The following is a 22,558-nucleotide window of genomic DNA, read 5'->3' as shown; positions in this document are numbered from 1 at the left end:
TCAAAAAACTGTTAGGATTTCCATTTTTTTAAAGAATTGCCTCAGGTCTTAATGGGTTAAGACCGGGAACGCATGCTGTGTGTCATTTTTAGATTTCTTTGAGCTATAAATGGCAGATATACTCAAGCTCATAGTGCGGCACCGAGTGCCGCGCTATGAGCTTGTAGATCAGCTTTTTTTTCTTTTTTTTTCGTGAACATTTGTGCAAATCTTTGAATATGCATTTTTTAACTCAAATCTTTACTTCTGGGGAATTCTACAAATGTCTTCTAAATCCACAACAGTTTTAAAAAAAACTTGTTTATGTCAAGAACCTCCCAAAATGATATGTAATGATACGCTTAAAAAATATACACATTCAAAGATTTTCACAAATTTCCAACGATTTTTCAAAAAAATTGCAGATCAACAAGATCATAGCGCAGCACTTGGTGCCACGCTATGAGCTTGTATATCTGCTATTTTTTAATAGCTAAAGTATAAAATAATGGTTTAAGTGGTTATTTACTTTATTTGTTTATTTAGACAGGACAGAGCATATTAATGAACGTCACATGAACGTAAATACACCGGATTTAGCAAAGATGCTAATTTTCATCCGCAGTCCTCACAGAAAACAGAAAAACAGAAAAACAATAACATCAGAAAACAGACAAACGGTGAAATACAATTACATTACATCACATAGCCTAAAAAAACCTAAAATATGATCACAAATGGTTGCAGCTTTGGTTTTCAAGCAACCATCTTTTCACATTGAATTTAAAAGATGGAAATGTAGCACAATCCCTTATATGTAGAGGAAGGCCATTCCATGCTACACAACCCTGTACTACACAGCTGCGTTCCCGGTTTTAATGGGTTAACCTCCTGTGCCCATGGATTTCTCCTGAACTTGCAACAAGACGGATTATATGCGTTACGAAATGGACCTTTTACATACAGTACACAGTACAGAAAAACCAATGGTGAAAATTGCCCCACAATAAACACCTTCTACATTGTCTGGCTCTGACACCACTCCTCTCTCTGTCCACTCTATGGCCTCGCTGAGCGATGGGCGATTTTCTGGAGAAGCACTCAGCCGCACGAAATGATTCCACACGGACTGACAGCAAAGGGAGCGACTTTAGAACGGGCAAGGACAGCCTTGTTTGTGCGTGTGTGTGTGTGTGTGTGTGTGTGTGTGTGTGTGTGTGTGTGTGTGTGTGTGTGTGTGTGTGTGTGTGTGTGTGTGTGTGTGTGTGTGTGTGTGTGTGAGAGAGAGAGAGAGAGAGAGAAAGAGAGAGAGAGCGGGTGAGTAGATGTGTGCATGCTAGTGCGTATGAATCTGTGTCACATGCAGAGTAGGTTAAAAAGTATTTGCATCCGAACCATATGTTGGTGCATTTCAGGGGCTCATGTCATTATCTGAAAGGTTTGTCTGTGCATACAGTATGTACTAGACCTTGTATTGTTTCTCATGTCTTACTAAATAAAGTACATCAATCAATCAATCACGGTATGTGAGCATGAATCTGCGCACCATTAATTAAGCATGATGCATGTGCACTGTATGTTACGTTGTATGTATATATATAAATGTTTTGTGTGTGTGTGTGTGTGTGTGTGTGTACGTATTTATGTTCTTACATCAAGTGTATTAATCACTTTCAAACTGGCATTTGGTGGCATGTCACGATGCGACGTGTTGTAAACTCGTAGAGTAGATTGGCTATTTTTGAAAATAGGGCTTAAAGTGGTTAACGCATGCATAATGCGAGTTGGTATCTGAAAAAGCCACGTCTTTATCTTGTGATCAACCTTCTTCCCCCCTGTCCTCCCTGCTGGATGCAGCTCATGGCTGACTGCCTCTTAAGGGCCAGGGCTGTTTATTTAAGTGTATAGAGGTAATCAGGTCTGGCGCTCTGAAGGGAGCCGGGGAGCGGGGACGAGGAGGGGAGAGAGGGAGCAGACGGTCGGGTCCCACAGGGTGGTGACAAGGACAGGCCAGCGTTACTGCTCCTGGTCCCTGCTGTTCCAACAGTTTAGTCTGCGTGACACAAAAAGTCAGACCTTTCTATCTGTCTCCGGGACAGAGACGTAGATGGAGGGGAGAACTTTTGTTGCAGCTCTTATAACTCATTTTGGGTGGGAACCCCTATTTGTAACTATACCTTTCAGGACGGGAACCCTTTTGGGGTTCCTGTTGCTATGAACATATATACATATACATGTATGTATATATGTATATATACATATATATAGCAACATACATTTGTTGTAATTTTTTAATAAATATTTTAAGTTTTTCAGAAAACTTTAAAAAAAAAAGGTCAGGACTATTTATAATCGGTCTCAGGTCTAAATGGGATAAACAAGAAAGCTGAGATACAAATTCACAGCAACAGCCCCGGGGGAGGTAGTTACAGGGAGAAGTTGGGGTACACACACGTGCCGCATGCAGACACACACAAAAGCACACATGCGCACACACACACTCAGAGCTAGCCAGTACTACCAATGTCTGAGCAGCTCTCCAGTTGAGCAGGTTGGAGGTTAACCACTCATTATATACAGTACTGTACTTCATTGACCTGGGTCCCCCAGAGGTTTATACTTGGTCTTCTCCTTTTATTTCACTCTATAGCAAATCACTTTGCCGAAAATAGCCAATCTATAAGCTCACAACGCGTCGTGATGCGTTGTGAGCTTGTAGATCGGCTATTTTTGCCTAATGTTCATTTTTTTTTTAAGAATGATGGCCTATTATGTCATTCCCAGAATAGGGACCCTAGGGTCCTAGTGGTTAAATGGCTTGCTCAAGGGCACATTGATTGCAGCATCTTTGACTCAGAGGACGTGTCTCTAACAGACTGGACCACACCCCCTTGTCTATGACACAAAAATGTAAAGACACTTGGCTGTTGGTGACCGATAAGACTCTATGGGGAAATTTAGTTGTGTATGGGGTGATGTATGAACACACAGGCCACGATGCATCTTCATGTGTATAGTTTTACATTAATCATGAGCTCGCCCGCCAGGTAAAAGTCTGGCTAATCCCCAAAGTCAATTAACTAGGTGATGACTGACGGCGATGGGAAATGATAGTAAAGCTGTGTTCATCTCACCACTCTCCTACTACCCTTATTCTTTTCTCTTTTTAAGGGGAGAATTCTTTTTTTTTTCTTCTTCTAAATAGAATTAAATTCAACAGGGAGCTGATTACCATATAAACAACCATTGCCTAAAGGGGCAAGACACTCCTGGCTTTATTTATTTATTTATCTATCTATTTGATCCATTTATTTATTTATCCTTTCATTCATTCAGTCATTTATTTCACAGCTCTCCATAAAACGGAGACTTTAATCCTCAGCACTTTGGTCTTAAGGGCTTGATATATTGTGTTGCATACTGTTTGACCGATCGAAACGCATAGCACTGCGTTAGTTGTGCACTTGTAGATCAGCTATTTTTGGTGTGTGACACCAGCGCTCAACTAAGAATAAATCCAGCTATTTATTCTGTGTGCATGTTTGTGTGTGTGAGACAATGTGTGTGCAGAAAGAGAGAGAGAGAGAGAGAGAGCGAGAGAGAGTATTTAGGTTTAGAGACAGGCGGGGCAATGAGGAGAGACAGAGAGATTACAAGGGAGAAGAGAAAACCAGCGATAGCGGAGGTAAAAGAGAGAGAGAGAATCCAGCCCAGACATCAATCCACCCATCTTCCTTCATTAAAGCTGTTCTCCCATGCTTCGTCCAATTAGCAGAGAGTGTGTGGGCTGTGTGCTCATGTTGTCCATGGCTAGGCTAGACTGCCAGTGCGGTCACCTGTAGAAGTACACATCTGGAACGCCATTACCAAAGCCCTCGTAATCCGACACTGTGCAGCATCTTCACGTACTGTGGCCGGCGAGGTGCTTTATGATGTCAGCCGGATTATGTGCACAGTCAATCATCGGCGCGAGCGTCCCTGATTTGAATTCATGGAGAGCCGGGCCAGCGTTGTTGGGGGCAATTACCCAGAACTAACATGGAGGGCAGAGATAGAGTGGAGTGCTTGGAAAAGATTTAGAAAAGAGACCCGCTAAACAAAAGGCTAGGAGTGCACCGGCATCGCACAGGCAAATTAGAGTCAGAATTAGAAATTGATTAACGGACTAACAGACTTGCAGCCAGGTAGAGGGGTGTGTGTGTGTGTGTGTGTGTGTGTGTGTGTGTGTGTGTGTGTGTGTGTGTGTGTGTGTGTGTGTGTGTGTGTGTGTGTGTGTGTGTGTCTCTGTGTGTGTGTGTCTGTGTGTTGCGTGCGGTGCAGGAGACTTAAGTGAGTCTGTGATTATCTCCTTTTTAAAGTCAAATTAACCTGTGGAGGGATAGTATCTGACCTGGGCCAAGTCGATGTGGCCAAAGCTTCTAATCTCTGCCAGCCAAGCCACTTCTCCCCTGATCTAAAAGTAGAAGTGACTAAGGCCACACATTTTACATTGTATATCTTTAACCACGTTAACCCACGTTAAATATATTTGTTTTCTTTTAATAATGTTGTGAGGTAGCGTGTTGTGCGCTTGTAAAGCTGCTATTTTTGAATAGGCAAAAAACTAAACGGTGGCCCAGTGCAGTAAATAGATGGTCATCCTGTGGTCATACACTTTACAGGAGACATATACATTTATGTGTAAGCTCCCCCCACATTGTCTTTTTCGTTTTTCTGGCCAGATCGTTCATATGCCTGATGTGCCGGGGAAAGACACTATTTAGCAATCTACTGCAAGTGGTTCTGAGGCTACGAAGCCACTTCATCCAAAACAGTCCCGTTGGTTGGGGTGGCTAGAATCTTTGATAAGCCTATTCACATGCAAGGCGTTCTGGGATAAGGTTCTGACAAGGCATTACACAATACATCTTTTGCTTTATTGATTTTTCTTTCAAAAGTCTAAAATATTCTTGTTCTAAAATAATAGGGAGAGCAGCTGTTGAACTAAAATGAAGTAAAAATTGACCCCCAAATAAGTGCTCAAGTATTATCATTGTGTCTTTGATCCTATTTTAATATGAAATGAAAAAGAAATGCAGAAATGTGTCCCGGCACGACGAACGGACTGTCTTCTCGGAAATTGTCCACTAGAGCAGAAAAGAGCAGGGAAAAAAATGCTAAACCCACTTTAGCAATCTGGTAATATCAGGCTACATTTCACTTAAATGTTCAATGACCATCAGTTGCTGTGTTCGGTCATAATAAATGTTACAAGAGCTTAGCTAAGGGCGTTAGCAAACACCCATGGAATTCACTTGTTCTTTTGGTGTGAAAGACACCCTCTCTCTCTCTCTCTCCCCCCCCCTCTCCCTGTCCCTCTCTCTCAGCTTTTTTGTGTGTTCTGTTTATCCTGAACTCGGTATCCCCCCCTGAGTCTCTTCGTTATGCTGCTTGGCCCGATACAGTAGGAACGCAGCACTTTATCCACTCTCTTTTCATCAATAGCTTCTGGGCATGCTGCATCGTAAGAGCAGACCTTAATGTCTCTGTTGTCTCTCCACACGCTAAAAAAAACACAAAAATGCTCTCCAGTGCTGCATGTGAGTGGCTTTTCAGCATTGGCAAGGATGTATGAGTTCAGTGCCAAACGGAACCACCTATCCGATAAGAACTTTGAGAGACTGCATAACAACACTGTTAACGAGAGACATCTAAAAATAGAATAAGATTTAGACTCAATTGTTCAGACAATGTTGATTGTCAACTTTTGTTTTTTGCTTTTTTACCCCATTTTCCTCCCGCCAATTGTGTTCGTATAGACGCTCGACAAAGCCGGATTGCACCACGGTGGATTCGAACCCACAACCTCCACAGTGGTGGGCATGCAGGTACTTTAACCACTGCACCGCCCGAGCGCTAAAGTGTCGACTTTAAAAAATAAATAGTTTTCTCAGTTGAGAGGCATATTTCTGCTGGCATGTGACTTGTTTTGTAGGCTATTATATATTTGTACACCACATGTACATTCTAAACTTTTATCCCTTAATTTTTGTGAGCAAAATATAGACTGCTCACAAAAACTGCTAAAATCTAAATGAAGGGATCAAAGTTTTCCCTTAATTTCTTTGAGCAGTATAAAGTATACACACAAAAACACGCAAACGCACACGCACACGCACACACACACACACACACACACACACACACACACACACACACACACACACACGTAGACCCTTTCCAAAGCAATGCACAGGCTTAAGACAGTTGCCAAGCACCACAGACTCATGTGAGCGCATGCCGTCTGTCTCTTGTGCCGTGACCTGGGTGCCTGTGATTTGCTATGCATTATTCCGGTCCATGCGGAGTGTCAGTGGTTACCCGTCAAAGGCATTGTGCGTGTGTGTGTGTGTGTGTGTGTGTGTCACAGCTCTCCACACCATTAGGGACCATGCGACTGGAGCATAGAAATGTCTGAATTAACACGTCTCAGACTCTAATAGGTCTCACTGGTGTTTGAGCACCATAGGGATTTAGTAGATACTGTAGGGCATTGGTTCACAAACGGTGTGCCGTGAGACGAAGTCCACGTGCGCGTTGGGATTTTGTGACAACCACACATTACTGCATATTACTGCAATAATATACTGTATACAACTATACAAAAAGTTATCAGTATTATATCGGTGCTTTGGGCTGCACTCATCATTTCCCAATTCAGGGGCAAATTCTATAGCCTAAAACATATATTTTAATATTTCAACCTGACATCCCTATTTTGGGCACGTCATTTATGTTTTTATTTTATTGTATTCATTGAATTAACCCCCCATCACACACAAACATTTTCAGTTGATCTACAAGGTCACAACACGTCAAACCACGCGTCACTTTGCGACACGCTATGAGCTTACAGATCTGCTATTTTGATTGAATACAGGTGTGCCTTGATATTTTGACATGCCCATTGGTGTGCCTTGGGCATACATTTTTTTGAAAACCACTGCTGTAAGGTACATGGCGTTAATTCTCAATTACTTGCCACAGGCGTGTGGAATATGAAATCCCTGGACACACAAAATAGACCCCATCTGATCCCTATCTCAGGAGCTCCTAATATAATAAACCATGGAGTGCAGTTGGGGTAAAGTAATTAAATCTCAATTGAGGAGGAGGAGGGAGAGGGAGTGAGTGAGTGAGTGAGTGAGTGAGTGAGTGAGTGAGTGAGTGAGTGAGTGAGTGAGTGAGATCGGGTGGAAAGTGTGTGTGGGGGGGGTGGAAGATGTATAGGCCTATATCATAAAAATAAGCTTGGTCTGGTCATTGTAGGGGTGACACACAAGAGGTGAGAGAAGAAGGGGAGCAAAAGAGAAAGACAGGCAGAAAGAAATACAAACTAGAAAAAGTGCTCCTCGGAGCACAGGTCTCCGTCAGGTCAGGTAGGTTATTGTGGGCCAGCAATGTTCGGAATTTGCCAATCAGGATGGAATATGAAAAATCGGACAAATCATTCTTGATCACTTGACTATAGAGATAATGTGTACCGATTTGAGTGATGTTTGAACAAAATTAGCAGGAGTAATATTTTTTTTTTAAAGTAAAATCGGCCTCCTGGTGGCACTATAATAGGGCAATGTCAAAAGGGTGGCATTTTTTCCTCAACGGAGTGCGAATGTGCGTGCAAAGTTTCACCGCAATGGGACACAGCGTTCATCATTTACGGCATTTTGTTCATAACGGGCCACTCCTGCAAACTTTAGATGTCAATCTTAGCCAATCAGGATGGAATATGAAAAATCTAACAGATCTGTGTTGATCACATGACTATATCATCGTGTACCGATTTGTGTGATGTTTGGACAAAATCTGTGGAGTACTGTGAAAAAAAATTGTTTTGCAAAAATCAGCCTCCTGGTGGCGCTATAACGATCTGAACAATTCGGGGCAGAGGTTCTGCTCTGGCATCCAGGGAGTGTGTGTGCACAGTTTCACTGCGATTGGCCCAATGGTGCCGGAGATTCGCTGCTCACAGACTCACTCAGGCAGACAGACAGACAGACAGACAGGCAGACAGGGAAATAAACGACAGATTCAGACAGAAAAAAACTTGTAGAAACAGTCTGAAAGAGAGAGACACAGATAGACCGAAAGAGAGACAGAAAGAGAGATAGACAGGAGGGGAGACAGACAGAGAGGTGTCAGTCGGCACACCAAAGCTCCTGCACTAGGCTAGTCCGTTAGCAATCACTTCATGTATCTCTGCAGCACCGAACAGTGAAAGGGAAAGGATGAACAGACATGTAGCATGGTATCCTATGCAGGACCGTTATGGACATGAGAGGAATTATAACGCCTTCACTTTGTGCAGAAAATGCAATTAATTAAATGCTGAACTATCTACCAGAGGAGGATATCAGCTTTAGGCTGCTTGTCTGTGATAATGCATCACAAAAATGCAATCCACTAAACACAATATAGCAGCATACTGCAATCATATCATCCCTGTACACCCACCACCAGCTAGTGTTGGGGAAGTTAATATTACACATTTGTATTACTGTCAATTACACGTAATAAGGTACATAATATTAATTTATGTTCTAAGTAATGTGTTATATTACTTTTGCATTACTTTCACAAACACCCTCAAATGAAGCACAAACGGTCTAGGCATAATATTAAATGTACAAGGATAGGCTAAATGTGAACGATACAATACATTTCTATAAGGGAATACCGCAGCACTCACAGAACTGTCCTTTACGGCACTTTTATTTAAGCTAGAGGTTTAAATACATCTAGTACTGTAGCATGCACATAGCTACATATTTAATGACAAACACAATGCAACAACAGAGGCCGGACAACAGATGAGCGCAGAGTGCGCACACGCAAAATATTTGCAAACTTTTTTAGGAAATTGGACACGTGGTCTGCTAGAACCAGGCATGCAATGCTCATTTGGTATGTTCTTGCACTCTATTTCAATGACGTGACGCGCACGTCGCTTAACACCTACACTGCAAGTCACACAATGGACAATTGATATGCATCTAGGCTTATTCCTATGTTAATTTGCTAGGTGTAAGTCGGGAGCCTTTGAAAACTTTGTTGAGGTGCGTTTTAAATCTATGCGTGTGCCTGCGTGTGCTCCTGGTCAAATAGGTTCCGGCACGGCGTGCAAGGCCGTCCAGTGAGCATTGCACCCCTGGCTAGAACATAGCTACAACGTAGCAGAGACAAAGATTAGCACAAAGAATAAGATGGAAATGATAACACCCAAACTCCGCCCCTTTGCAGATAACCCGGAAGTCCAACCACTAGGGAAATTGAATATAGGATCTATAAATTGGCATGGTAGGCTGCAGAGCAGACAGCACAACGTACTCGTTTAGGCATCCAGCCTTCATCAGCGTTGTATAATGTGGGCAACGGAAGTGTCCCATTTATAGTGTCCGTAGGTAAGACGACTTCCCCTGTCCGTGTAGAAATACACAACTTCCAAACAACTTCCAACCAAAAGTGCAATCACAATGCAAATTCATACGCAGCTAAATTCATTATACACATCAGAGTCCTTGAATACATATAAGCAATCAGAGTATCAGAGTCCTTTGTCAAAATAGGGGTACAAGCAGGAAAGCACAAACATTAAATCACTATGCAAATTACACTAAGGCACATCTGGCTGAGTCCTCAAAAAATGTGTGTGGGGGGGGGGGGGCGTTATCAGGACTTAGCGAGACAGAAAAAAGTATTTGTGGTAAATATGGTAGTACTGCATGTGTCTATCCCATATCTAGTCCTACTGTTGAGGTAAAATAATTCCACATAACATTGCAAGTTGTAATAATTGTAACAATATAACGTGCAAAAGTAGCTACAAACAGGCTTATTCTTTGATGGGAAGACAGGTTAAGCTACATACCATAACTACACAACGTAATATATCTTATAGGGCCTCTCTTCTCCATGAATACTCAATTTAAATTGAGTATTCATTGAGAAGAGAGATATGCCCTTTATTAGTCAACTCAAAAGGTAACGCATTACCCACAACACTGCCACCAGCACACAACACTAGCCTTAAGGCATTTCCTTCAAACACACCAAATCCCTGTTCTCTGTGCTCTCCATTAGCCATCACTTCGGCTCCTCTCACATCACTTTCCTTATCTTAATTAGCCTGGTAAAACTGTTTCCCTGTCAAATCATGACACATCTTGATGATGAAGACGAGACATGACGTTAACCCATTAAGACCTGAAGCCGATTCTACAAAATGTCTTCTAAATCCCAACAGTATTCTGAAAAACATATGTTTCTATGTCAAGGACTCCCAACATTATATGTATTTGGCCGCGGACCCCCATCTCGAAATATTTAGTTCCAGGGACCCCCAGAAGCAACGATTTGAGTTAAAATGTCTTTAAATATACATATATATTCAAAGATTTGCACACATTTGCACGATTTTTCAAAAATAGCAGATCTACAAGCTCATAGGGCGGCACTCGGTGCCGCGCTATGAGCTTGTATATCTGCTATTATGGATTAAGGAACGCTTAGAATTAGTTTGGGACTGCCAATCTCTTTGTCTCTTCTTCCCTGGTTTTATGAAGTTTTTGTTGACTTTCAGTGGCAAGAGATTTACCTGGGGTTTGCCTCAGCAACAGCTGTTAACTGTCCCTCACCTTAACCTTAACTAACCCTAACCCAATAGAGCCCCATCTCCAGCTTGAAACTCTCCGATAAGTGACATCTCAATTTCCCTCCCTTTTGAACTTTTAAGCAACCCTTTCTTTAAGCAGGTCCAAAGGAAGCGCAAGGGAGAGAACGGGGCGGTGGGGGGAGGCACGACTCAATTATACATCAAAGAACTTGTGTTAAGGACGCCAGGGATGGGGGGGGATGGATTTTTTTTGTTCGGGAGACTGGGGAGGGTCTTTGGAAGAGACAGCTGTACAGTATCAATGCTTTGCCAGAGGTCTTGGGGTGGTGGGGATAACACAGACAGGGTGGAGATAACAGACACGGCTCCTGAGCCACAGGGCGGCAGTGGCTCAGGAAGTAGAGCGGCTGTCTTGGAATCGCAAAGGTTCCCGGTTCGATCCCCGGCTTGAATCCCCGGCCTCCTCCTGGCTGTGTGTGGAAGTGTCTGAGAAAGGCTGCTTTGTTTTTGTTTTTCATTGTTTTGTCTTTTATTGTACGAAATGCCATATGTGTGTATGGTTTATGAGTTGACCGAAATAAACTTTAACTAACTAACTAACTATTGGACATTGTAAAGCGATATAGTAAATGTAAATGTACCATTAACCACTTCTTAAGCCCTATATACTTTGGATTTATTTTTTCCTGCCTATGACATGCCCAAAATAAGGTCACCATATAGGCTGAAAGTGTAATCCAATTGGAGTCCAATAAACAATTATATATTGAATATGTTGTGTGTCAATAAATAAAAACATTTTGAATCTGCAATGGTTCTTTTTATTTTTAGGAAAACGCATAACATTACACCCCTGCATCTTATTCCATGGCCACTGTTAAAAGCACCGGGTGTATTTCTTAAGAAAGAAAGACAACTGCTGGCTTCCCTCTCCCACATAAACTGACAGAGACAAGACACAGCCTCTGAACAGCTGACAGACTAGAATGACATGTTAGAAATGTATTCACTGTTGCCAAAGTTTGACAAAGATGGGCGGTGACTGAAAGCTTGAACATCTGTTCTTCACCTTAATTAGACAGAGTTTTTAAGTGTTGTTCGTTTGGAATGTATGTGAGCTGAAAACCTAAAGCAAAAAAAGAGATTTTAATGACAACGCACTTTCAGCACTGTGTACAGTGCTAAAGGAATAGTTCACCCAAGAAATTACTTTATTTCTATGGTTTCTATCGTGCACCAATTAGTCCTTTGCGTTGTCATAGCTGTCGTCGTGCTATTTGTTTTCATGCTGCTGTTCTATCATTCCGAGATTTCAGTGTAGACTGCTGTAGTCTGCGCCCCGGACATTTATTACCGACGCACGATTAACAAACGTTTTTTTGGTTCCTACCCACCAACTGCTGCTAAATTGGGGAGGAACTACTTTTTGGTGCACCGTGTTTTCGCCCGGACCGACGCACGCTTAGTTGCATGTCCGCTACGTCACGTCCGCCACGTGAACAGTCCTAGCCAATCACAGATCGGAACTGCGTCTCACGCACGCACGCACTCACGCACACACACCACGTTCGACTGCGCCACGTCAGCAGTCCTAGCCAATCAACGACGACGATAACAAACAGCAAACAAAAGAAACACACCGAACGGGTCGTGGAATTAAGTCAAATGTATACATAAGATTAGGCTCATACTATTTTACTGTAATTAGCTTACTCTTTCTATGGGACCTCATAACAAAGACTGGACGCGCTTGCTAACAATAAACAAATCAAAGCAACTTTGCAGTAAAACAGAAGAACAAAGTTGATCGTGGGTGTAGAGCAGGGCTACTCAACTTAAGATGGCTCAGGGGCCACTCAGCAAAATACCAAAAGTCCAAGGGGCCGCCATAAAAATGACGGTCCTATTTTGGATTTTTTGATTTTGTAACACACAAGAAAATGTACATTTTGACATCATATTCTTTTCACTGTACCAGTTTATTTTGTGTTGTGTGTATGTCCAGTGGCAGACACCTATCCTGGGCGTGCGGCAAAGCCGCGCGGCCGGAAAAATTTGGGGGTCAAACCCCCCCAAAAACCCGAAATGCATAGAAAACTATGCATTATACCTGTAACAATTGACGCACCTGTATGTATAGGTCTGTTTGTTTTTGATTTTTTTTTAGCAACCCATATATTTGAACGGAAATGTATATTTTTATCCTGTGCTTAAAAAAAATAAATAATAATAATAATTTTAGCGCTGGTGTAGACACACACTCACGCACACTCACCCCCCTCATTTTTCCTTCTCTGTGGTGGAAGTGACAGCCAAAACAGATATGAGCAAATTGGAAAGGCTATAAAGCTCTATTAACCCATTCAAACCGGAAACGCATCAGTGTAACCACTTTAATCATTATTTTATACTTTGGCTATTCAAAAATAGCAGATCTACAAGCTTGTAGATCTGCTATTTTTGAAAAATCTTGAAAATGTGTGCAAATCTTTGAATATATATATTTTTTTAAGCGAACATTTGCAACTCAAATCTTTGCTTCTGGGGGGTCCCTGGAATAACATTTTGAGATTGGGGTCCGCGGCCATATACATATCATTTTGGGGACATGAAAAAAGTTTGAGAACCACTGATTACAGCAACTTAAGTTTTTTCAAAAAGCTGTTAGGAGAAGAGATTTGTAGAATCCCCCAGAAGCGAAGATTTGAGTTAAAATGTTAGCTTTAAAAAATATATATGTTCAAAGATTTGCAAAGAATGTCATGATTTTTCAAAAAAATTGCAGATCTACAAGCTCATAGCGCGGTGCCGTGCTATGAGTTTGTAGATCTGCTATTTTTGAATAGCCAAAGAAATCTAAAAATGACAGAGATGCGTTCCCGGTCTCGATGGTTTAAGGCAAATCTAGCCGCGCTCGGTGGAACGATGAGGAGAAAACATCGAGAGGAATGAGGGCGGTAGTCATGGAGAAAAACAGAGGTGGAGAGACACGGAATCGGAGAGGTAGCGATTTGCATAATGCCAAATGGAGCCCTGCTGAGGTTCATGCGGTGCTTGTTGCACTGCTGAGCACATTTTACAACAATCTGCTTCTCTTTTCTTTTTTTCCCCCTGAAACACTGGACACCATTCCTCCTATCATACTGTAGTTACTGTAAAATGCCAGTCACACATGCGCGTGCGTGCCCACACACGCTATACACGCACACACGCACACGCACTCACACGCACACACACAGTGACAGAGTCCCACAAACAGCTAACTACAAACCTTGCCGAGATTGACAAGACGCACGATGGCCTGCCATGTTAGCAAAACCTTGTCAGAATTGAGAATTCGCCAAGCGGTTTTTGGAGTGAGTGGGAGAGAGAGACAGAAGAAAGAAGGTATGGAGAACAGGAGGAGAGACGGGGGAGGGGGGGCATTGATTTATTCAAAGACTGAGGAGTGGGTGAATCAAACTTTAATGGCTTTTGGGAGCGCAAGCCATGTCTCTCTCTCTCTCTCTCTCTCTCTCCAATCTTCCCCCCTTTCACTCAATCTTTCCCTCTGCCTGCTCCATCTCTCCAGCTCACCCCCCCTTTCGTTCCTCCAGTTCGCTTGCTCTCCTGTAAATACAGTACACTCTCGAATGGTCACTCACACAAAAAAATAAGAAATCACAAGCCTGCCTCCTCCCGACAGAATGAATCTCCAACCATCCCTCCGCCGCCGCAGCACGCGAATCAAGGTGCTCTTCATGCTCGGCGGGATAAAGTAAACGACAGACAGATAAAGAGAGGAAGTGGAGGTGATTTACCTTCACGATTGGCAGCCTACGTGATGCCCAGGCAGAGTTTGTTGCTCTAACCCCTGGGCTGGAAAGGATGTGTGGTGTGAAAAAAACTGTTCTGCAGCCAGACTTCATCCCTGACAACTCACTTAAAAAGCCATTTGGCCCGAGAGGCTTACTTAAGGACTGCACCGGGATCTGTCTTGGATGCTGATCACCGCATGCACTGTTTTTATGATAGAATTTCTGTGTTGCCGCCAACTGCACCCATGTATAAAATATACACGTATATACGTGCACACACACATATGCTCTGAACACATACACAAAACAAACACCAACACTTAAATTCATAATTGGAAGTAAAAGTATGCATGCAGACAGCTGGTAAACGGTCCTCCCAGGCCAGATATACGCTGGCCGTATGTACAAACATCGCAGAAACTAGCCTAGTGATTACATTAATTAGTTGATAGGAAGATCACATAATGAGCTTTAATCAATGCTGTCAGACACTGTACACGGAGGCAGACACCTACAAAACCATTACTGCATACGCAGTCAAATCTGGAGTATTGCTTTAACTCTGAATGTATAAAAATTGACCCTTACAGAGTACGGATAGATTTACACTCTGGCTTTAGCTGTGTACGCATTCATACTGCATATTCAGCAGAATTGCATGAAAACTAGCTCAAGTACTGGTCTTCTTCATTAAGCACCTTGAGTACTAATGAAAGTGCTATTAAAATCTGAGGTATTATTATTATGATAAAATTGTGCTTCGACTTCAGCCTAGATTCCGTTGTACTGAACAATCAGTAATGCAACTACTGTACATATTTAACTTGTACAATATTTGAATTAACCTTTGAAGAAGGACAGAAATATGGAGGAGGAAAACAAATCAATGTATCCACATGATGAAGAGGTTTTTCACTATGGGAAAACTGCACAAAAAACATAAAAAGGCGTGTACGTATTTGTTAGCACAAAATGTGTACACACAAAACTTTCACCAGCGAGGCCAGAGGTGAATGAAATATTGACTCCCTCCCTCATTCCCACCTCTCTCCTCTCCTCATTCTCCCTCTCTTTCTCCCTAAATCCCTCCATCCTTCACTATATGGCGCAGGGTCTTAGTGTCAGGCGGAGTTCTCTCCTGAGGACTGCAGCTGTCAAGCAGCCACCACTGAGATCGCTAACCACTGGATTCAATTACACTGAACAGGACAGACCTGGATGGATGATACTGAAATCATTATGGGCTAAATCCAACTTATAGGAGATGGTATTGGGCGTGTGTGTGTGTGTGTGTGTGGGTGTGGGTGTGGGTGTGTGTGTGTGTGTGTGTGTGTGTGTGTGTGTGTGTGTGTGTGTGTGTGTGTGTGAGTGTGAGTGTGTGTGTGTGTGTGTGTGTGTGTACAGTATACAGTAGTGCGTGTGTGTGTGTGCGTGTGTTCATTTGAGGGCTTGTGCACAACATGCAACATCATTTATTGTAAGTCAAACAAATGTCTTTAATAAAATGATTTACGTTCAACACAAATGGGAAACGCGTTGTTTTTAAATTCTCCGACTGCAAAAGGTTGTACAGTCTGGGTGTAGAAATATTTGTCTCCGGCACCGGCAGTAAACAAATTACTTGGGGATGCCATAACCTGTCAGGATACGAGCCAGGGAACTATAAAAGATTACGGATTGAAATTGGGCTTTCATAAGTGAACAAAGGGTGGAAGAAGAAAAGAATATATTGTAACAGATTCATCTTTGTTCTACCTGACAGCGGCGGAGGGCCCATCAAACAGCAGGTGCCCCCGTTTTGTTGCCAGAGTCAACATCAAGAGCAGTTTCACAGCTCATTCACAGGCGCACAGTAATAGGACCTCTCAAAAACTCTCCCTGCCGATAAGATGAAATGTGAGTGCAAATATGAGTACAAATGTCTGTGTGTGTGTGTGTGTGTGTGTGTGTGTGTGTGTGTGTGTGTGTGTGTGTGTGTGTGTGTCAGAGATTCTGCCAAATGTACTTCTTTCGACTCAATGTTGTTTTGGGAGAGTATGTGCGCAGAGGGAGGCTTGTGAGTTGAAGGTCACTGGTTTTGAGATCCTCAATTCAACTGTCTGTCTATGCTGGCTGGAGTGTGAGTTATACAGTGCCGTAACTTTCTCAGCAACTATACTGCATCGTTGAGGTGCTGTTGAGCAAGGCACTTAACCCTAGCCTGCCATTGCCAGACTGATGATGTGGATTCACTCACACGTTCCTCCACGGTATCAGTCTGGACTTCGGCCCATGGCAGAGAGTATGAGAAATCATAAAATGACCGGGCCAATTAGGGGCTGCTTTTCACTGTTGTACGGACAGCAGTTGAAAGGCAGTCATAGATTGGCCCGGTCATTTTCTGATTTTTCATACTCTCTGCCTATGGGCCGAAGTCCAGACTGATACCGTGGAGGAACGTGTGAGTGAATCCACGTCATCAGTCTGGCAATGCCAGGCTAACATAACCCCACATGGACCGGCTTAGTGGATAACCATAAAAGACTGTGGTTTTACCTAGCTCACCCAGAGTGAATACACGTCATAGCAGTGACGTCAAGTACGTCACTGCTATGTCGTCGTTAAAAGATACTGCAAAAGTACCAGATAACAAGCTCACACCATGGCACGTTTTAGCTATTTTTGCGTGACACGTCACAACAAAGTAGGGTTTAAGTGAACGTCCGTTTTTTTAAGGTGTTGCTCCTTTTCATTTCAAAAACTACTTTTGCAATAACTTTTAGGTTTCATTTACTTTGTGGGACCAAATATTCTTTCTACAGTATGTGTTCATCCAGTTTCTACACACTAGTCCAACCCGGTCGACACATCCGTGGGGGGATATGCGCACATGATCTGGCAACCCGGGAGGCAGTTCGTCCAATAGCTCGCGGGCCATCCCACAGCTGGGCAGCCCTGTAACCATGGCGATGGTCTCACCACCCTACCTACCTACCTACCTACCACTACAGAGCATTGGCAAATACTAGGAGGATGGTCCTCACTTTGGGCAGCCGTGTGCCATGTAATGCGAGCAGTAGCTCATCAGAGCTTAGGTCAGAGCGGGACAGTGAGACATATGGCTGATAGAAAATAGAGGGTGAGGAGGAGGGATTTACCCGCCTGTCTGACAGAATGTGGAGACAGTAAACAGATACGCTCAAAGTTTGGCAATCTATCACCGGGAGTTTGCTTGTCTGACTGCCTGTTTGCCGATATATTAAATCCATCTATGCGCTTCGGTCCCGAGAGGGGTCTGAAGTTGACTATGCTATATCGACTTGGCATCATTACTGCTTTATCGAAGGAGGGATCCAAATAGGGGTGTGGATGAATATGAACATTAGTGATAAGGGGGAGAAAGAGTGGAATTTAAAATTCTAAGAGGCTCTGCTGGAACAGTTCCACATACGGCAAACACATTCGCAGTGGCTGCTGTGGGTAAGAATGTTAAGGGCAAGCTACTGTAAGCACGGGTGGTGGCTATAGCACTAAAATAATACGAGAGACGGATGGTTGTACAGTACGATGAGGTAATGATGAGGGAGACAGGATGTGTGTGTTTTGTGAGTGTGTCGGTGTCTGTGTGAGAGATACTGGAGAAAAGAAAGAGTTCTTTGGAAGGGTACAGTAGGCCAGAGAGCGTGAGAAAGAAAAGAATGGGAAAGTTTAGAGTCAGTTAGAGAAATAAAAAAAGAGAGAAGTGTGTTTTTCCAGTCAGGAGGAGGTGTATTAAACAGCGGGGTGTAAGCACAGGCTGGGCGCAGTCAGAGAAGTCATTAGTGTCAGTTGGCACAGTGGCAGACGCATTACTGACACAGTGACCAGCTCGCCGTGGGAGAGAGTGGGGGGTCAGGTCAGTTTATATAGGCTGTAGGCAGTAGGAGTTGGGGACACAATGTGGTTCTCTAAGGATATACATGTTTTTTAACCATTTAATCCTTTAAGACCTGAAGCCGATTCTACAAATGTCTTCTAAATCCCAACAGTATTCTGAATAACGTATGTTTCTATATCAGTGGTGCTCAAACTTTTTCATGTCAAGGACCCCCAAAACGATATGAATTTGGCCGCGGACCCCCATCTCAAAACATTTTGTTCCAGGGACCCCCAGAAGCAAAGATTTTAGTTAAAAAATGTTATCTTTATAATATATATTCAAAGATTTGCACACATTTTCACGATTTTTCAAAAATAGCCAATGTGTAAAATAATGCTTTTTAGCTAAAATCTAAAAATGACACAGATGCGTCCCTGGTCTTAATGGGTTAATCATTTGTACAGTATACGCACAATCCCTGGGTCACTATACAGCCCTCCACGCGCCTGGAGGAAAATTCCTTGAGGCAGGAAGGCAGAGGTCGTGCTCCCGGAGGGCCCTGGACACGTAGCTGGATCGAGGGGTCTAGAAATTAGACACATTTTCAACACACATTTCTATGGCTGCTGCTGATGATGAATGATGAGCACTTGAGTAGCTTGCACAGTAGATGCTTACTAAAGTGCACAGTACTGTATAATATAGCGCACAGCCATATACATAGAAATGTAGGAAAACATCAGTGGTGGAAAAAGAACTCAAATGTTTTACTTAAGTAAAAGTATCAATACTGTAATGTAGAAGTACTCTGTTACAACTAAAAGTCCGGAATCAAAAGTTTACTTGAGTAAAAGTACAAAAGTATTGGTATCAAAATGTACTTAAAGTACCAAAAGTAAAAGTACTAAAATGTTTGCAAATAGCAGATCTACAAGCTCACAATGCGTCGCGACGCGACGCGTTGTGAGCTTGTAGATCGGCTATTTTCAAATAGCCTAAGTGTAAAATAAGGCTAAAGTGGTTAATGTATGTTTTATAATGTAATCATTTATATCTGCAACGTAACTAGTAACTAAAAAATAATTGTAGTGGAGTAAAAATACAATATTTGCCTCTGAGATGCAGTGGAGTAGAAGTAAAAGTATAGAAAATTGGATCCGGTAAAGTAAAAGCACCTCAAAATTAAGTACAGTACTTGAATAAATGTACTTAGTTACTTTACACCACTGGAAAACATGTTATCAATGTGTTCTACTGTAGATTCTCACTGCCATGCCTGGCATGCCACAAAATTATCAATTTGGGCTGTAGTGGCCCGTCTGTCGTTTTTTAATGAAACATTATTTTAGGTGATAGTTGTGGCTCTTTGTATCCAGCCTGTGCCACACTGTCTGACGGTTTGGCATGCTGTAAATCTGGTCCGCTCGTTAGCACCGACGGTGGGAATGCTAGCAGCCCACCTGCTCCTCTTCACCCGCTTTATGGCCGTCACAAATTAAAACCCCGCCATTACACACCCGTTCTGCCCGCTCCCTCCCCGGCGCGCACATAACCTCACCCGTTCACATGGCTTCATTAGCTTTCTATAGGGCTTCTGGCCAATCCACAACCACAACACACAGAGTATTCACCCATACCTACTTAATCACATGAACCCTAGCGTCCCTGTTTTGGGGGGGTGAACATTTTACATTACATTACAGTCATTTAGCAGACGCTTTTATCCAAAGCAACTTACAATAAGTGCATTCAACATAGTTGGGGAACGAAACTACTAATCACCAGAAGTCTTAAGTGCATTCTCTTCTAAAACAAGCAACTAAGAGTATACCTAGCGCTAAGGTAAAAGTGCAATATATCAGCTACCTACTTTCTTAAACAGATGAGACAAAATCAAATGAGCAAGAGCTAAAACAAATAAGTGTATCGAATAAACAAGATCCAATAAAACAATAAAACAAGAGCACGTACAACTAGTTAACAACAAGTAGGCAAGGCGAAAAGGAAGGGTAGTGTTTCCTGAAGAGGTGGGTTTTCAGCCTGCGGCGAAAGATGGGCAGTGACTCTGCTGTCCTGACATCAGTGGGGAGTTCATTCCACCACTGTGGGGCCAGAACAGAAAAAAGCTGAGACCGTGTAGATCGGCCAGAAGGACCACTGAGCGACGAGGCAACCAGTCACCCCGAGGCGGCAGACCGAAGTGGTCGGGCAGGGGTGTAAGCCTCGACCATAGCCCGGAGGTAAGAAGGAGCTGTTCCTTTCACTGCCCTATAGGCTAGCACCAGGGTTTTAAACTGGATGCCAGCCGCTACGGGGAGCCAGTGTAGAGAACGGAGAAGGATAGTTGGAACATTCAACGAAAATTAGCCAAGCTTCAAGCTCACAGCACGTTGTGAGCTTGTAGGTTGACTATTTTCGTCGAAGAGATTTGGTGTCGAGGGAAAAGAGGAGTGGACCTAGTATAATGCCCTGGTGGACCCCCGTCAACTAAGTATAAATATATAGGGTTTAAGTGTTTAACCCCATCTCAACCATTCCTTTCTGTCAATATTGCATTTATTGCTTATCTCACCCTTTTCTCTCTCTCCAAGTCTCTCGCTGTCTGTCTCGTCCTCTCCCTGTCACTTTGTCAATCTCTCTCTCCCTCTTCCTGTCAGAGGTATTTCACCCTTTTTTTTTTTTTTTTTACCACATTAAAGTTCAGCAGTAGTGCCTCATAACGCTGATGGTACCGTGGTCCCTGATTGGCCAGTTAACTGTGGCACGTCCAGCGAGTGACAGCTTGATGGAAGTGATGTCACAGTGTGTTTGCTCTGCCTTGCCACAGGTCAGCGGAGGTCACTGAGGCAATGAGGCGCATAGGAGAGCAGCGATAGAAAGTTATGGAGATAAAAGATGAGATAGAGGAAGGATGTTTGTGTGTTTGTGTTTGTGTGTGCGTGAGGTGGGGGCAGGATGCCACAAGGAAGGGGGGGTTGGGGGGGGGGGGTGGAGAGGATGCAACAAGGAAGGAACTGACTCTCAGAAAGAAGTCTCTGTCTTTCCCCAGAACTCCCCAAGGCTTTAGAAGGCATATGGCTTCAACGAGCGGTTCTCAGTACACACACCTTGGGCTTATTATCAACACAACATGCATTCTGTATAGACATTTACCGGGCCTCATTTATCAAGTAAGATAAAAAATAAGGTTGATTTATTATATCAAAAGCATGCCCCTTGCAAATCTCCCTCACGTTGTATTCACAAACATCGCAGGCATATTTGTTTGCATATTAGTGCATGCTTACTGAGAGGAATGAATCAGCATTTGAAGCACAATTATTTATAGAGATGTCAAAACCTCAACCAAACTAAGCGGAAGACACTGAAGACGCAGAAACGAAATCTTTTCAGAGTGATATGCTACCAGGAAACTCAACAATACACTGTATAAGAGTGAAGGAAGGTGGAAAACGGTTGCATTTTATGCTTTTTCCGGAGGCTCACCCGAAGTCTATTGTTTGCAAATTCTCTGTTAAGTGGACCATATGTGAATCCCACACAGGCAGCGGTTTCATTGGCCTGAGAAGAACCTTCCCCGGTGGGCAGGCAGACTAAACAGCCTAGACTAAACAGCCTTTCTTTCTCCCATTTATTTGCTTTGACTTTATGGATTGGAGAGATTTCTCTCCAATCTCTCCAGCCAGTAGCTTTGAAGATTTGGTGAAGACTGGGAGAAGGAAGGGTATGTGTTCAATATAAACACAAAAACAACTGTGTGTGTGTGTGTGTGTGTGTGTGTGTGTGTGTGTGTGTGTGTGTGTGTGTGTGTGTGTGTGTGTGTGTGTGTGTGTGCGCGAGAGAGATAGATTTCAGCCCCTGTTTGAAGTGCTCCTCTCTACTCTGGCAATTACTTCATATCAAGGATTAGATGGGGGAGAGGGCAACGGAAGAGGCAGAATGATGGAAAGAATGGAAAGCTGAGGAGGAGAGGTAGAGGACGGAGTAGTGAGAGAAGCTGACAGAAGATGAGAGAAGAAAAGATTTGAGTCTAAACAGCAGGGAGCGTTTTTCTTTACCGTATCAAAAGCTGAGTGCATTCCCTCTAAATATGAATGGCAAGAGAATTCCTCAATTCTTGGCGAAATTGCACATTAGACACTGTTTTACTGAAAGAATGTCTGAACCACACAACGATGATGACCATGAAATCTGATGATAACCTCCTACTATTACCTAATAATATTAGATAACTACTAGGAAATACCTACTACTGTTAGTTCATTATTACCAACTACTGTACCCACAGTATAG

The 22,558-nt window shown here is 43.0% G+C and overlaps 1 protein-coding gene across 1 annotated transcript in view; it reads right to left on the bottom strand.

Moving 5' to 3' along the window:
* cdh23 (cadherin-related 23) overlaps positions 1-22,558 on the bottom strand; it is a 317,500-nt gene that overhangs the window by 208,302 nt on the left and 86,640 nt on the right. The gene's annotated exons all lie outside the window — the stretch shown is intronic.

The sequence above is a fragment of the Gymnoscopelus braueri genome, assembly GCF_963280865.1.
Source record: "Gymnoscopelus braueri genome assembly, chromosome: 14".
Classification (NCBI taxonomy): domain Eukaryota; kingdom Metazoa; phylum Chordata; class Actinopteri; order Myctophiformes; family Myctophidae; genus Gymnoscopelus; species Gymnoscopelus braueri.
Note: the sequence above shows the minus strand (reverse complement) of the source record. Positions and strands in the feature narration are given on the sequence as shown.